This window comes from Equus przewalskii, chromosome X (genome assembly GCF_037783145.1).
Source record: "Equus przewalskii isolate Varuska chromosome X, EquPr2, whole genome shotgun sequence".
In the NCBI taxonomy this organism is placed as follows: Eukaryota; Metazoa; Chordata; class Mammalia; order Perissodactyla; family Equidae; genus Equus; species Equus przewalskii.
In genome coordinates this window covers 10,123,476-10,139,259 of record NC_091863.1, presented here as the reverse complement: position 1 = coordinate 10,139,259, position 15,784 = coordinate 10,123,476, and the positions used below count along the sequence as shown (strand labels likewise).

The window sequence follows — 15,784 nt, the reverse complement described above, 5'->3', positions numbered from 1 at the left end:
TGGGTGGAATTGGCCCTTTAGAATTTTTTAAATCATCTTTCTTTTTCTCTCCTCCTCTCCATTCCACCCCATCTTTCACCTCTTTCACCTCTTTCTTCTCCCTGCTCCCCTTTTTGCTCACCCTCACCTCTTCTTCTCGAAAGGAGCGGTATACAATGAGATATGTCTTTGGGTTAACCATGGAATTTCCAATGTCTGAACCAGTAATGTGGGGGAGAGGTGTCATACCTGTCCTCCATGGGACCAAGAACTGGTCCAGGACACTCAAGGAGCCTTGACTCCAAGAGTACCATGAGTGTCCCCAAGTGACTTCCCAGCCCCACTGCTTTGCACCACTCTGACTTAACATCAGTCATTGCCTTTGAGAAGGAAAAATCAAAGCCCATGAAATGAGGATCAGATAAGTGTGTACTCGATCCCATCAGGTAGGTCCACTGGGTCTGGTTTCCAGTTTCCTTGCTCACGAGGAACACTTAGCTCTTAGAACTGCTAGGTGCTGGGTCTGGGTGAAATGCGCATCAGCCTATCTGGGGACCCAGAAGGGGGAGAATGCTGAGCAATATGAACATCCACCCTCCATAGTCCCAAAGTCTATACGTGTCTTCATACTCAGTTCAGTTAGCTGAAGCTCAATGACCTCAAGTTACTTAAAACGTATATTTAAAGGGATGGTGGGGGCGTCAAACAAACGCAACAGGCTTAAAGTATTGCTATGATTTTGAGTGAACCCATAGCATCATTTTCCCAAATAGTTGCTTACTTTTTCACGAATAAATCAAAAATGATAGTGTAGAACCTACAACTCCAGAAAGCAATCCTGAGGTACGACATAAGGCACTCATTGAATTATAGTCATAACACCTGTAATTAATTTAACAAAACCTTTTCTTTTCAAACCTAAATTGAGGCTTTAGGTTAATTAACGTGAAATCTAATTTTGGATTTAGTTCTACATCTTGAATTATGCACTCCTTCATTTGACGTCTGGCTATTAGGCAGCAGCTCTGCGTGTGCCTGTGTGGTGCTGGTGAGAAAAAATGAGCAAGATGTGACATCAGACATTTGTCCTCATAGATCCTTTAAAGAATGAAGAGTTGCATTAGACATGATATATCCGTTACAATGGAATACTACTCAGCAATAAAAAGGAAGGAAATGCTGATGTATACTACAACATGGATGAATCTCGAAAACATTATGCTGAGTAAAAGAAGCCAGACATAAGAGACCAAATATTGTATGATTCCATTATATTAAATTTCCAGAATTGACAAATCCATAGAGACTGAAAGTAGATTAGTGTTTGCCAGAGGCTGAGAGAAGGTGGGGAGGGATGGGGAGTGACTGCTAATGGATTCAAGGGATCTTTGTTGGAGTGATGGAAATGTTTTAAAATTAGATTGTGGCAATGGTTACACAACTCCATAAATTTACTCAAAACCATTGAATTGTATGCTTAAAACAGATGAATTTTATATGTAAACTATATCTCAATAAAGCTGTTTTTAAAAAGCTTCCCCACCGAAAAGCAAAAGCACCATTAGATGTGAACAATTCAATGGCGGAGAACGAGAGAGAAGGGTATTTGTTAACATGACGAGAAGGTCCCCAAGTTATCAGAAACTACTACTTGAGAGAGAATGGCCTTCATTTTAAGAATGTGTTGGAAGATACTAGGCCAGTTGGAAATGGAGAAAAAGATTAAGTATCCTTCCTGGATTGTGATAAAGAGTACACATCAATATCTTATTAGGGGAAAACCCTCTATCAATTGCTCCTGATGAGTTTTGCCCGCCGGTTGAGCAGTTGCCTGTACAAGCATTGGAATAAGACTTCTGTGCTTTGATGAATGCCGGAATACAGGCATTCTAAGTAGCAGTGGCAGCTGAGAAGAAAAATGCAAAGCTCCAATTTCTTTTCCGCAACTTTTGGGGCCAAATTTGTTTCAGAATTTAGATGAGTTTGGGTTTTTGAAAAGCAACATGGCACACACACCGCGTGCTTCTCAATACCACCAGCAAGGTCAGTGGGCTCCCACAAATCCATCATGTTAATCTTGGTGGAGAGCCCAAGTTGGGGCAATGAAACCTGTAAACAGCCTCTTGTCCATTCAGGTCAGGTTTTGGCACCAGGTAGTTTCAGATCAGAACAGGTTTTGCTCCAGATGAGCTAGACAAAAAAAAAATGACTTTGTTTTTAGAGTTTTTGGAATTTTGGTATGTGAGAAATTGTAGAATTCTAATAGTATCAGGTTGCTGGTGATATCTCATGTGAGAATTACATGATCAAGCAGGTTCTTGTCTGAGGGGGAGAAATGAAATCACTGAACTTGATTAATAGAATCATCTTCCTGGATCCTGAAACAGTCGCCAACCACACGTAGTTTGAACTTTTTGTGTTCATTGACTGAAATCATTGGAAGAAATATGCTTCCGTGGCACACACATTGGGACCATTTGTGTCTGGAGCCAGCCCCAGGGACCTTGCGTAGGATAGTTTAAAGAATACAGCGCAGGCCCTGGAGTGAGGGCACCAGACCCCGCCGTGTTACTGCCTTCCTAGTTGCTTGGAGATTTTGTTGGCTCCTAAATCAATGCAGTTGCCATTCTGTACTTAGATCCCAAACCAGATGGTGTGAAGGAAAAAATAGAGAATTCCATATGGCTCTTATGTCTTTTTTTTTTTTTTTTTTTTTTTTTTGCAGAGTTCTCAATTTCTTTCCAGTGGGGGAAGGTAGAAAAGAGGTTTTGATACAGGCTGACCAGCAGATCTTTGCCGAAGGAAAATGCCTTTCCCACTCAGTTGTGATAGCAGAGACCACCTCCTCTCACCCCCCTGCCCCCTACTTCCTTATTCCCCACTGGAAAAGTCGAGGTGGTTCCAGTTTCCTTTGCTTTGACTTTTTCATGTTTTTCTCTTTGGTGTGACTGCCCAGTGGATATTTAGCATTTGGATAGTTAAACCTTCACCATCTGTTTCTTTTTCTTTTCTTATTTTTTCATTTTTTAACTTCTTCGGCCAGGTAATATCCACCTCTTCTCTAGGCTTACAGGAAATCGAAGGATGGATGGCCACACGGGCAACCCCACGTGATGCTGCCTTGGGGGCCTAGACCTGAGATGGAGGTCTGAGATGGTGACACAATTGAAAGGCGGAATAGTTAATGCTGCCTCTGTGTTTGATGGAATATTGTGCTTAACATGTTGGGCGTGCTTCAGGCAGCTGTAGATTGTGTTACACAGGCTTCAGAGTATAGTCTGAGAGAATTTAGATCCTCTGTTCCAAGTGTGGTCTGGGTACATGCAGAGTCTCAGGTCCCACCCCAGACCTGCTCAATCAGAATCTGCATTTTTAACAAGATTTCCAGATGGTTCCTATGCACATGAAAGTTTGAGAAGCACTAATTTAGAGAAAGGTCCAAGAGCAAGAAGGGAGAAGACAGAAGGAATTAAAGAAGCAGACTTACCCTCAAGAGATCTAGAAATCTCTGATCTCTGGAAAAGACAGGGAATTGCTTAAGGTATTCATTCTTCTTTCCCTCTCTCTTTACGGAGAGGCATGTATAAGAATTGCCAGTCAGTAATGAATTGCCAGTCATTAATGCACCGTGTCTGGTTAGCCTGAAGGACAGTGACTTTTGATTCTCTTATCTACCTGTCCAAAGTGTGCTTCCTCTGATTCCTTTGTTTAAAATCTTGGTGAAGGAAAGTGGGGGAGGGGCAGTGAAAGTGGGAAAGGTTTGTTCCCTTGTAGCAAAGAGAGAGCAAGGAGGAAGTCGTTGATGGGAGCTTGGGAGAAATTCTTAATTGTCCCTCATCACATTTTTTGATACAATCCAGTGACATGCAAGATGCTGTTACTTAGTATAGGCCATAAGCTAATGGACCAGGAAGGACTATTCCTACACTGGTAAGTCTGTAGTTCAGCCTTCAGTCTGACAGAAGAGTAGAAAAACTACCCCCTTCACCAATCACCAGTTTCCCCTCTGCCCATCTCGCAAATCCAAATTACTCTGATGCTTCGGTTTAGATGGGCATAGGCAATTCAAGAAGTTCGGAGAGACTTCTCACATACAGACTACAATGGAGGGCGTGGGGAAAGCATGGGGGAACCTTGGTGTTGAGCTGAGAGTTTAGCAGGAAGCCCTTATGTTGGGATTTCCATTACCAAGAATTGATTCCTCAGCAGCCATGGAGGGGCATGGACCTGGAGGGAGGGACGAGCAAGCATATCTCGCCTGTTCACTGCTGTCACTCAGGTCACACTGTTTGGTTCTGTGTATCTGCGCAGGTGTGACCTGAGAAGGCAGGCCCCCTGAGATCTCCAGCCTTTATCCCTCTGGCCCCCACTAGGCTGAACTTAGGACTTCTCTCTCATGGATCTGCTTTATAGAGTGACACCTCTGGATATAAGGGTCCTGGGAAATGCCATTGGATTTTTGTTATTGTTCTTCAGTGTCACTCTTTCCTAACCTAAGGTTGTAAGGCCACTAAGTTTGAGGTCTTTTCTGAAAACACTTGAAATGTATTTAATTAATTAATTAACTTAATTAATCTTTGTGTGTGCGTCATTGAGCCTCCATCTGTGGTTGGGTGTCGATTACAACCCATGGTCTGATCTTGTGTGGAGTTCTGATGGTGGGGCCTCTCTCTTCCCCGGAGTCTGGTTGGAAAAGCTTTCTTTGTTTGCACAGCTTAAGCCAGGGGAAGCTCTGAGTCAGTCTGATGGCTTCCAGTTACTCAAGGTGTTTCAGGTTAAATGGAGGTGAACATGGACACATTGCAAGCATTTTGTAGCTCAGGTTGATGCTATAACGTTTCTGAGGTGTTTTTTTTTTTTTTTTTTTTTTTTTTAGAGTTCTTTGCATTTTGTTTTCCACTGTGGATCAACTTTCTCAAGTCACCTGCAGTTTCCACAAAAAATGTGCCATATAGAGTCGTTAACTATTTTAAAGCTTATTTACCAAAGACTATTATATCAGCCATATATATATATATAGTTCCTTGATTGTTTACAAATGTTCAGGTTTTTTTTTTATCAGCTGTACTGTTAGTATGTGATTCGCACTTGATTTTGGAACCAGGGCTGACTGTGTCTGTGACATACAGACCTCCCTTTGCCTCTTGGTCTTGGGTCTGTTCCTCAGCTCAGATCAGGCAAACAAAGAAAGCCATAAAAGCAAATCGATCAGTATTGAGTGTTGATCTGGAACTTTCTATCAGGCACAACATCTGGTTTTAGGGACACAACTGGGATTATTCGAAGAGGTGATTCTCAGTCTTTTAGAAATAGTGACATCTGGTCTTCGCTTCCTTTATGATAACTCACGTGTCATATGTTTTCAGTTAGAGTGAATTAAAATTAATTTTGTTTTGAATCTTTTGTCACCCTTAGAGCTAACTGACGATACTGTGAAGTAGTTGGGAAGCGACTGAAGCCTGCTGCGAGAGGCTAGGATCTTCCCACCTCCCAAGGCTGCATCCTTTTGGGTGGCTCTCTTCACTCACCAATAAGCCACACACACACACACCCGTGTGTTTCCATGTCTATCAAAACTTATATAAAATGGCTTTTGTACTGAACAGAAGGCTCTGGGTGTCAGAGAGTCATTTAGGTGGGATGAGACTTTCTCTCAAGATCATCATGCTTGCATTTTATCTGGGAACTTCCACAGAGAATGCTTTCACCCCAAGGAGTAACTCTAGTGGTGAAATGTCAGGCTGCTAGGAGAAGTAATTGAGCCTTTCCCTGGTCTTAAAACAACCCCGTTTACATTCATGTGCTCTTTCCCAATGGCAACAAATGGAGATCATAGACTCCTGTGAGGACTTGACTGACCAGGCTGGTGATGCCAGCCACTGCTGTTTTGTAAATAAAGTTTTATTAGAACCAGCCACACCCATTCATTTACGGATTGTCTGTGGCTGCTTTCCTACCACAACAACAGAATTGAGTGGTTGCAACTCTATGCCCTACAAAGCAAAAATATTTGCTGTCTGGCCCTTTACAGAAAAAAATTGTCAACCCCTAACTTAGAGCAATTGCATTTTTAGCACACGTTGCAAATTCAGTCTACTTACGGTAGGCAACATCTACAACTTCGCTAGCCACTCAGTTTCCTAAAATCTCCATCCAAGATCCCTCACCTTCTCTCCAGGCTCCACAATCCTTGCTCCCATCGTTCACAGGCTTTAGACTAAAGCTCAGCCCTTCTTCAGAGGGTCCCTTGGCTCTTTCTGGAAGCTCAGCCCTCTGGCCTCTTTCAGGTCCTTCTCTGAGTGTTCCCATAATAAACCGAGTTCTGTTAAATGGATGTCATGGAGCTGTTTTCTTCTGTTATTCCATTCGGTGTACTTTAGCAAGTTTTATTTTCTGTGATATGTAAAAGATCATCGATATTTTATCAAGTGTAATATTGAGGATCATTTCTTTAAGTGATTTTTCAAAGTATTGGCCTCCGATGACCTGAATCAGAATCACCAAGGATGCTGGTTAAACATTCAGATTCCCAAGCCCCACCCACCCTCACTGGGGTGGGTCCCAGGAATTTGTTATGTTTTAATAAGCTCCCTAGGCGATTCGGATGCACACTAAAGTTTGACCACCACTACTATATACATAAAGGATCATAACCTTAGTTAAGAAAATAGCACTTCATTATAACATCTTCAGTAAGGTATCGTTTCAGTTCAAATATCTTTCTGAAGAACAACATAAACTTGAAATTCAAAGGCAATGTGTATACATGTTTATATTGTAACATGTTGTATACATGTTTACTATCAAGATGCCCAAAACCAAATTACCACATCCTTAGCAGACAATGCTTTTGAATTTGAAGCAGACTCCTCTTGATGTTTTTATATTGTCATTGCATCTTTGTGTGTGAAAAAAATGCAAAAAGATTCTGTTGTAGAGCTGTAGGCAAACGCCAGAGCTGAGGCTGTGAAATAGTTATTTCTTGCTGCATAACAAATTAATCTTAAACTTAGTGGCTAGAAACAACAACATGTATTAGTTTCTGTAGGTTGGGAGTCTGGGCTCTAATGAGGCTGCAGCGAAAGTGTTGGCCGAGGTTGCAGTCTCATCTGAAGGCCCAACTGTGGGAGAATCCACTTCCCAGCTCACTCCTGTGGTTGTTGGCAGGACTCAGTTCCTTGCAGGCTGTTGTACTGAGGGCCTCGGTCCCTCACTAGCTGTTGGCCCAGAACTTCCCTTGATTCTTTCCCATGTGGGCTTTCTCATAGCTCCCTCATGGCATGACAGCTGGCTTCATCAGAGACAGCAAGTGAGTGGGTAAGAGAGTATGCTAGCAAGAGAGAGAGTGCTAACAAGACAGAAGTCATAGTCTTTTGAAACCAAATCAGGAAAGCGAGTGATTAGATCCAGCCCATCAATGAAGATAACAAGGGTCTGAATATCGGGAGGTGGGGATCCTTGGGGGCATCTTAGGAGGCTGCCTACCACAGGCTGTATAAACATTTCAAAATGGAAATGCATCCTTTGTCTCCTTACAGCACTTGTCTTCTCTCCTTAGTGACGATAACCCCTTTACTTTCCTATCACCAAGTAGGGGGAGCCGGAAGGTTCTGCAGCCACAAGGCTATGTCCCCCCAGCCCACCCCACCCAGGTTGTTGTGGCTTCTGCCTTTTGCTTGCCAATCTTTAGTTTTCAAAAAGGATTTGCAACCTTTTAAAATTACTAATGTCTTTTGTAAAAATCAAACTTAAGAAGTAGAGGGGTTTTTTAAAACATTTTTGAGGTATAATTAACATGCATGAACTGCATATATTTAAAGTGGCCTATTTGATAAGCTTTGACATATGCATGTGCCCGTGAAACCAGCACCACAAGCAAGATGGTAACGTGTCCAGTCCCAGAGTTTCCCTGTCCCTTTGTAAGCCCTCCCTCTCACCTACTTCTGATTTGCTTTCTGTCTCTCTGGATTAGTTTAAATTTTCTAGAATGGCCCTTATGAAGATTTGTTCACATTAATTCTCCCACTGTTTCTCGCTAAGCCATTTCTGTAAAATGTTGTGTGACGTTTACTGCTTAATAGCTCCAAGCTTTGTCTGATTTTCATCCTTCCTGCCTTCATTGAATATGCCCTGTGCCCTTTGAATAAAACTCAGAAAGATCCATTCTGCTACCACCTACAGTAGAAGAGTTTGGTTTGCACCCACTCCAATCCAGCCTACACAGCAGCGCCAGATTAATCTCTTAAAAGCATACCTCGGATCATGTCACTCGCCTGCTCGCAAGCCTTCCCTCTCTCCCCACTGCCTGCAAAATGAAGCTCACGAGGCTTCAGGCTGGCGTGGAGGCCTCCCACAGCGGGGTCCCACCTGCCTCTCCAGCTTCTCCCCAGCTACTGCCCTGGTGTCCTCCATAAACTCAGCCACACCTTGAGCTCTCCCCACATTGGGCCCGCTCGCCTTCCCTCATGCTTTTCCATCTGTCCTAACCATGGGATTCTTCTGTTTGACACTGCAGACAGGCAAGGCCTGTCTACACTACTGTCACCCACACAGCCTTTCTGTAGCTCCCCACACTAGACCAAGGAGACTTGTCCTTACCTCACTCCCTGTGTCCCTGAGTCACCTCTCTTTTTATTCTACTTCAATGATTTCTTAGGTGTTTCTCTCCCTCACCCCACTCCAAAGTGTCAATGCGGGCAGGGCCAACCAAGCCCCTGCTGCCCCCTGCACGGTGCCTGGCATACAGCAGCAATTTAACAGGCACTCATTGAATTCAGTGGAATCCAGGAAAGCACAGACGCTGTCGCCCAGATGGTTAAGGAGATTGAGTGCTGCTAAAGCTTAATATTGCAGGTAGTTCTCAGATTTCTTGAACACCCTACAGATCTCCATGCTCTTAAAATCAGTGCCATCTGAACTTAGAGCCAGCTTCCCCTACTCACCATCGGTTTCCCTGATTCTTGGCTCCCCCACTTTCCTAGGCTAAGAGCGCATACATGGTCTATAGGAAAACCCAAGCCGGTTCCCACAAAACGCAAAGGAAGACCCTAGCAAGTGTCTGTTTCTTGAATTTGTTTATTCTCACCATGGGAACATATCTTTACTTTTGCATAATTGCCTATCTTCTATTGCTCATGCCCTATTGCAAATATTAGAGGCTAATCTATTTTAAGATTTTTCACAATATGCCACAAGAATGAAAATTTCTTATTTAATAGATTTTAGGACAGGCGTTTAAAAGGATCTGCTGAAAAGCAGTTCCCTTTATATCATTAAAAATAGTTTCAGCATTCTTAGCGTTATATAGTTGAACTTTTATGTCAACGACTTTGAGAAGGTCAAGAGAGAACTGAGAACCCACTTATCTGTCATTTGAGTGATTTCTCACTTAGCTTTTTAATAGGAAGCCCTCTTGCCGCTTGGCTTCCTGATGCCTTCTTAATTTAGCCTCGTAACGGTGGTTCACAGACTTCTGGGTGTTGGGTCCCTCTACATTCTTACAAATATTGAAGGCCCTAAAAAGCTTTTGCTCATGTGGGTTATATCTATAAATATTTTCTATGTCAGAAATTATAACCGAGAAACTTATTATTAAATAATAAACTTATTTATTTAAAATAACAATAATAAACCCATTACATGTTAACATAAATAATGTTTAGGAAAGATAACTATTTTCCAAAACAAAATAAATCTTTAGTGAGAAGAGTAATACTGTTTTACATCTTTGCAAATCTCCTTAATATCTGGCTTAATATTAGACAGCTGGATTCTTACGTCCGCCTCTACGTTCATTCAGAGCCATCTTGGGCTATCTAGTTTGGGTTGAAGTACATAAAGAGAACTCGGTCTCTCACAGAGTTGGAGTTGGAGAAGGGAGGAGTGTTGCAATGGGCTTTTCATATATTTGTGGAACTCTTCCTTGATTATACACCAAAATTCAACAAGTGGTGGTTTCTTAAAGATTGTTTGTAATGTAGAATCTGAAACCATATCGATGAACTTTCTGTGCTGTGATCCGTTAAAGTCGGTTGCTCTTTCTTCCGCTTTGATTGGCTCTCTATTCAAGAATGGTTTTGTAAACATCACACATTGGTCATTTGGAAAAGATTGGTTGAGTTGTGCAGATCTTCCAAATATTGACACGTCTCATTGTACCTATCAAAAAAAGTCACATTTGTTAATATCACCACCAATTTCATCAAGAAGTCTTGTAAGTAGTGGGAGGCTGGTACTTTTACTGTGGCAGGTGCAAGTTTTCCAAAATTGATTGGCAACAAATACTATCAATTGTTTTCTTCGAAATGACAAGCTCACTTTGATTTTTTTTTTTTTTTTTTTGAGGAAGATTAGCCCTGAGCTAACTTCTGCCGCCAGTCCTCCTCTTTTCGTTGAGGAAGACTGGCCCTGAGCTAACATCTGTGCCCATCTTCCTCTACTTTATATGTGGGACGCCTGCCACAGCATGGCTTGACAGGTGGTGCGTAGGTCCACACCCAGGATCTGAACCGGTGAACCCTGGACCGCTGAAGCGGAACGTGCGAACTTAACCACTGCACCACCGGGCCGGCCCCTCACTTGGATCATTTTTGAGAGAATTTCTGCCAGATACCCAAGTCTTAATAACTACAGCTTGCCAGTTATTCTTTCAAGAAAAAATGGGGTTCCACGAAAGAAGGCGCTAGTTCAGCTTGTAACTCAATTACCCAAGAACTGTTCTCTAGACAGCCGTCTGACTGGTACATGGCACAAGGACTTCATGCGCCCTTCCCATTTCAGAATCTCCAAACGGTCGAGGGGTTGAGATTTCATCAAATTAATAACTTTTTCCTGGGTCGAGGCCATTTCTCAGTGAATTGTTTTATTTTGATTTCTGTTTGTGACTGTGAGGGCAGGGTGGGGAGAACGCTCTGCTGATCAGTACTCTTTGCTGCCACTGCCTGATTCGTGCTGAGCCATCAGCAGTTTTCCTGTGCAAATGTCAGCACAGTGGAAAAAGTCAATGACATCTGAGTGCCATTACAAAAAGAGTTTTGGCCTCTCAGACCTCCTGAAAGAGTCGCAGGTCTCCCAGGGCTGCACAGACCCTCCTTTGAGGACCCCTGTTTTCTGCCCTTGTGGCTCAATGTGGGGCCGGTGGACTCGCAAAACAGAATCACCTGGGAGCCACTAAGAAATGCAGAAGCTCAGGCCTCTCTGGAGCTCTGCCTAAACAGGTGACTCTGCATTTGAAGGAGATCCCCAGGGGCTTGATCTGCACATTAAAGTTTGAGAACCACTGCTCTTTTAATAGCGATCTGCCAGTTTTTCCTGTAAAGGGCCAGATGGTAAATATCTGTGGCAACTACTCAACTCTGCCTTTGTAGCTTGAAAATAGCCACACACACTACATAAACGAACCAGAGTGGCTGGGTGCCAATAAAACTTTATTTATGGACACAGAAATTTGAATTTCATATACTTTTCATGTGTCATGAAATATTATTATTCTTTGAGGTTTATTGTTTTTAATCATTTATAAATGTAAAAAAGCATTCTTAGTTCACAGACCAGATGGAGAACTGAGTTTGGCCATGGGCCAGAGTTTGCTGACCCCTTGCTCTCTAACGCTGTTCTCCAACTTAGGTGCTCATTGAAATCGCCTGGGGAGCTTTTTTTTTTTTTTTTTTAAAGCAAAATCTCTAATTGCTGAGTCCCACCCCCAGAAATTCTGACTTAATTGGTCTGGGATGAAGTCTGGGCATCAGCTTTCAAATGCCCTCCAGATAATCTAATGTGTGACAAAATTTGAGAACCTCTCTATAATATTAAACAAAGTCAAGTTTATGTTAAGTTCTTTTTGTTGTTAATTGTAGAATTTAGCAGTAACACCAGGTGTCTCAGACTGGCATTGTACGTTGTAACCTTAGAACGGGTTTCTCCCCTTTGGCACCACTGACATTCGCGCCTCATCGCACTTGGTGGGCCGTCCTGTCCACTGGAGGGGTTAGCAGCATGCCTGGCTTCCAGCTACCACATGCTAGGAGCGCCCTCCAAGTTGTGATGACTGACAATGTCTCCACACATGCCCAGTGTCCTCTGGGGGGCAGAACTGTCCACAGCTGAAAACCACTGATGTAAACAATGTATAGTCTTTTTGTTTATGCTACCTCGGGGATTCTTCACCTTGGCACTACTGACATTTGGGGTCGGATCATTGTTGTGGGGCTGTCCTGTGCACTGTAGGATATTTAGCATCCCTGGTCTCTACCCACAAGAGCCAGTAGACCCCCTCCCCTAGTTGTGACAACCCACCATGTCCCAGACATTGCTGGATGTCCCCTGGGGGCCACAGTCACCCCTGCTGAGAAGCGCAGCCCCGGCCATCTCAGACTCAGGGAGCCCTCTCTTGGCTCACATTCACTTTTGCTTCTCTTAGATAAGATTCTGTTCACCTCCGTTTTCCTGCTGCTGGTTGTTTGAAAGTTGTAAACCGTGGTCACTTCTCCTTTTCTCTTTAATTTCGTGGCTCATTAGGAATTGGTAAAGTAGCAAAGAAGCCCGTGCGTAGAGGGCGGGGGTGTGTGTGTGTGAGTGTGTGTGTGTGACATTCATTCCCTGGGGAAGAATCCGAGCCCTTGTTCCCGCTGGCCCTTCTTCTGAGGCAGCATTAAATCTGCAGCCAGGATCACAGACAACTTGGGGCAAATCACTGGGCCGTTATGAACTCACAGCCATGGCAACGGCCATCCACAGGCCTGAGGACAAAACGTGTTTTATTCTGTTGTTCTGCACAAAAGGTTCTAGAGATGCTAGAGACAAATGGCTATTGAGAGTTAGAGACATAGCTGCGTATTTTTTCTCCCTACTATGTGGTTTATATTTAAACTGTTTTAACGCACACTGGAGTTTTTGTGTGACTCAAAACCTAAAATTCTCTTTAGCCACAGAGACCGGCTAAATGAAGGCTTAAGACATTGTTAAACTAACAGAGGTTTTGGGGCTTGGTGAGAGGTGTTGAGAATTACTAGTAAATGTGCCAGAAGGCCTAGCGTGGATTTTTTTTTTTTTACATGAGTAGATCACAGGCATCAAAAAAAAAACGATTGCCTTGCCTTGCCCTTTCTGGTTCATGTTAACCAACGTTGTCATTGCTGGTTCGAAGCTTGGGAAAACTCAGCTGTGGCTTTATAGGAGTATCCAAGAAAAGTATTGATCTTCCTTAGCTAGCATAAGCTTGTAACGGTGTGGTGCTCTGCTGGGCCCTGGCATATTTAAAAGCATCAGCCTTGCCTGTGACTTCTCATACTGGGGACAGCCTGAGTCACAGATCTGCTTCCTTTGTCTGTAAGGCACACTCATCGCCATGGGTTGGGGCAGGGATAAGTCCGCTTTCTTGAATGACTACATCCCGGGGTTCTCAGACCCCTCAATGGCACGAAAGCATCTTTGTGAAAAATTCTGAGGTTACCAGTACTCACTTGACTCAGGAAAAGCACTCTAATTGTATTCGTTTCAAGACTGCTGAACAACTTGGGAACATTTTGTTTTTCTTCGTTGCGGCCCGTGAAATGTGTCATTTGATTTGCAAGTGGCTAGAGTGTTATGGCCAAGCCCAGTGGCCACCTTATAGGGAGAAAACACCAATCACAGTTGAACACAAAAGCAGGCACTTCAAATGCACTGAGAACGCCACACCTGAGACTGGGAAGATGGGACTGTTGACTAGAAATGGGCTTCTCAGACTTTCATGTGCACACAAATCACTTTGTTGGGGCTTGTTAAAATGCAGATTCTGACTCAGTCGGTTGGGAGTGGGGCTCAAGAATCTACATTTCTCCCAAGCTCCCTGCTGAAGCTGCTTGTCCAAGGACCACACTTCGCAAAGCAAAGGGTCTAAAGCACTTTCCACTGAGAAATCGTCTATCTTTTCTTGACTTCTGAAAGTTTTTATTGCTGTCCAATAGAAACTGACAGCACCCAACTTTAGCTCTTCTGACCAACAGACTCACGTAGCCAATCACCTACCAGAAATCCTCCCTTAAGATGACATCCAATCACCTCAAACTCAGCCTGTCTAAAACTGAATTCAACATTCTTTGTCCTCAAAGTCTGGCCTCCTTCCAGTCAGCCGTGGCTCAGGGTACAACACAACACCCATCTGGTTATACATGCCAGACATTTAGGATCCATCCCCAACTCCACCGTCAAATTCACACCAAGTTGTACCCAGTTAACATCTTAAACATCTCCCAGACTCATCCATTTCTTCCACTTCCATTGCCTTTGCCTTGGTCCAAGCTCCTGTCACCTTTTGCCTGAAGCACTGCAATGAGCTCCTCCTCCTCCACATCCGCTTTATTCCCAGCGCATCAGCTAGAGTGATCTTTTACAACCCCAGTCTGTTCCCCAGGGTTACAAATGCTGAGTGGCTTCACGTGCTTCTGACGATAAAGTCTAGAATCCTTAAGACAGCCTGGCAAGCCCTCGGTGATCCAGCTCTGAGAGAGCCCTCCTGCCTCCTTTGCCCCACCCTCACTGTGTACTCTCTGTTCTGGCTTCTTTCAAGCCCCAGAAAGTGCCCTGATCTTTTCCACCCCAGAGCTTTTGTTGATGCTGTTCCTGTTTCCTGGAACACCCTCCTTAGCTCATCCTTCTCTCGCTTTACCTAATTAACTCAAGTTCATTCTTCATATTTAAGCTCCAGAAGCTGTCCCAGCCACCCCCTAGAAGCCTAAATCAGTCCCCATTGTGTGCACTTCTAGCACTTCTGAGCTTAAAACCATTTGGTTAATGTCCATCTCCCCCGTAAGCATAAACTCTGTTAGAGTGTAGACCACGCATGTCTTAGCTCCTCATCGAGTCCCCATTGCCCAGCCCAGTGCTTGGGGCATCAAAGACACTTGGTGAGCATTGAGTAGTCACTATCTGAATCAAATGGAATGAGTGAATGGACAGATGCTCCTTCCCTCTCAATTCTGTCATCCTCACCCATGTCTGTTACTCTGGCTAACTGACAGCTTCAATTAAATGAGGCCTTCAAGAAACCCCAGTACCCCAGATGATGACAACCACAGGGTTATGGGGAAGAGTTTCTCCTGTTTGAGTGAGGGCTGAGCTTGGCCTTCAGATGAACCTATGCTGACTGCTTCTTCGAAATGAGTTACAGGTCGTCTAACGTTGGTTCTTTGGTTCTGTTGAGTATTTATTTTAGTAATTAACTCAGCCATGGTTAATGGTTCTTCATAGCGTGATGTCTCATATCTTGAAAACCATTGTTTCATATGTTTTGTCCTGTTGTTTAGTTGTTTCAGGCAGGAGAATAAATTAGGTCCCTGTTACTCCATCTTGGCCAGAAACCATGAATCATTTTGTGGAGTTAGATTTTTATTGTAGTGGAATTTGGCTGGTAATAAAAGAAAGCAGGTGGAATTGACACAGTGAAGAGCTTGCATGGTTCTGTAGGATAGCAGTTCTCAAATTTGAGTCTGTGTGAGAATCACCCAAAGGGCTTGATAAAACACAGATTACTGAGTCCGTCCCCTGATCCCACCGACTCTGAGTTTCTGATTCAGTTGTTCTGGGGTGGGACCCAAGAACTTGCATTTTTAATATGTTCATAGATGATGCTGATGCTGCTGGTCCTGGGACCACACTCTGAATGTCAGTATGCCTGGATGTGGGTCTGCAAACTTTTTCTGTAAATAGTAAATATTTCAGGCTTTGTAAGCCACACGCTCTCTGTCACAGCTACTCAACTCTGCCATTGTAGGGCAAAAATTGTCACAATTTGTAAATGAACAGGTGTAAACTGTGTTTCAATAAA

The 15,784-nt window shown here is 43.5% G+C and overlaps 1 protein-coding gene across 6 annotated transcripts in view; it reads left to right on the top strand.

Moving 5' to 3' along the window:
• Positions 1-15,784, top strand: part of GPM6B (glycoprotein M6B) — a 152,373-nt gene that overhangs the window by 115,399 nt on the left and 21,190 nt on the right. The gene's annotated exons all lie outside the window — the stretch shown is intronic.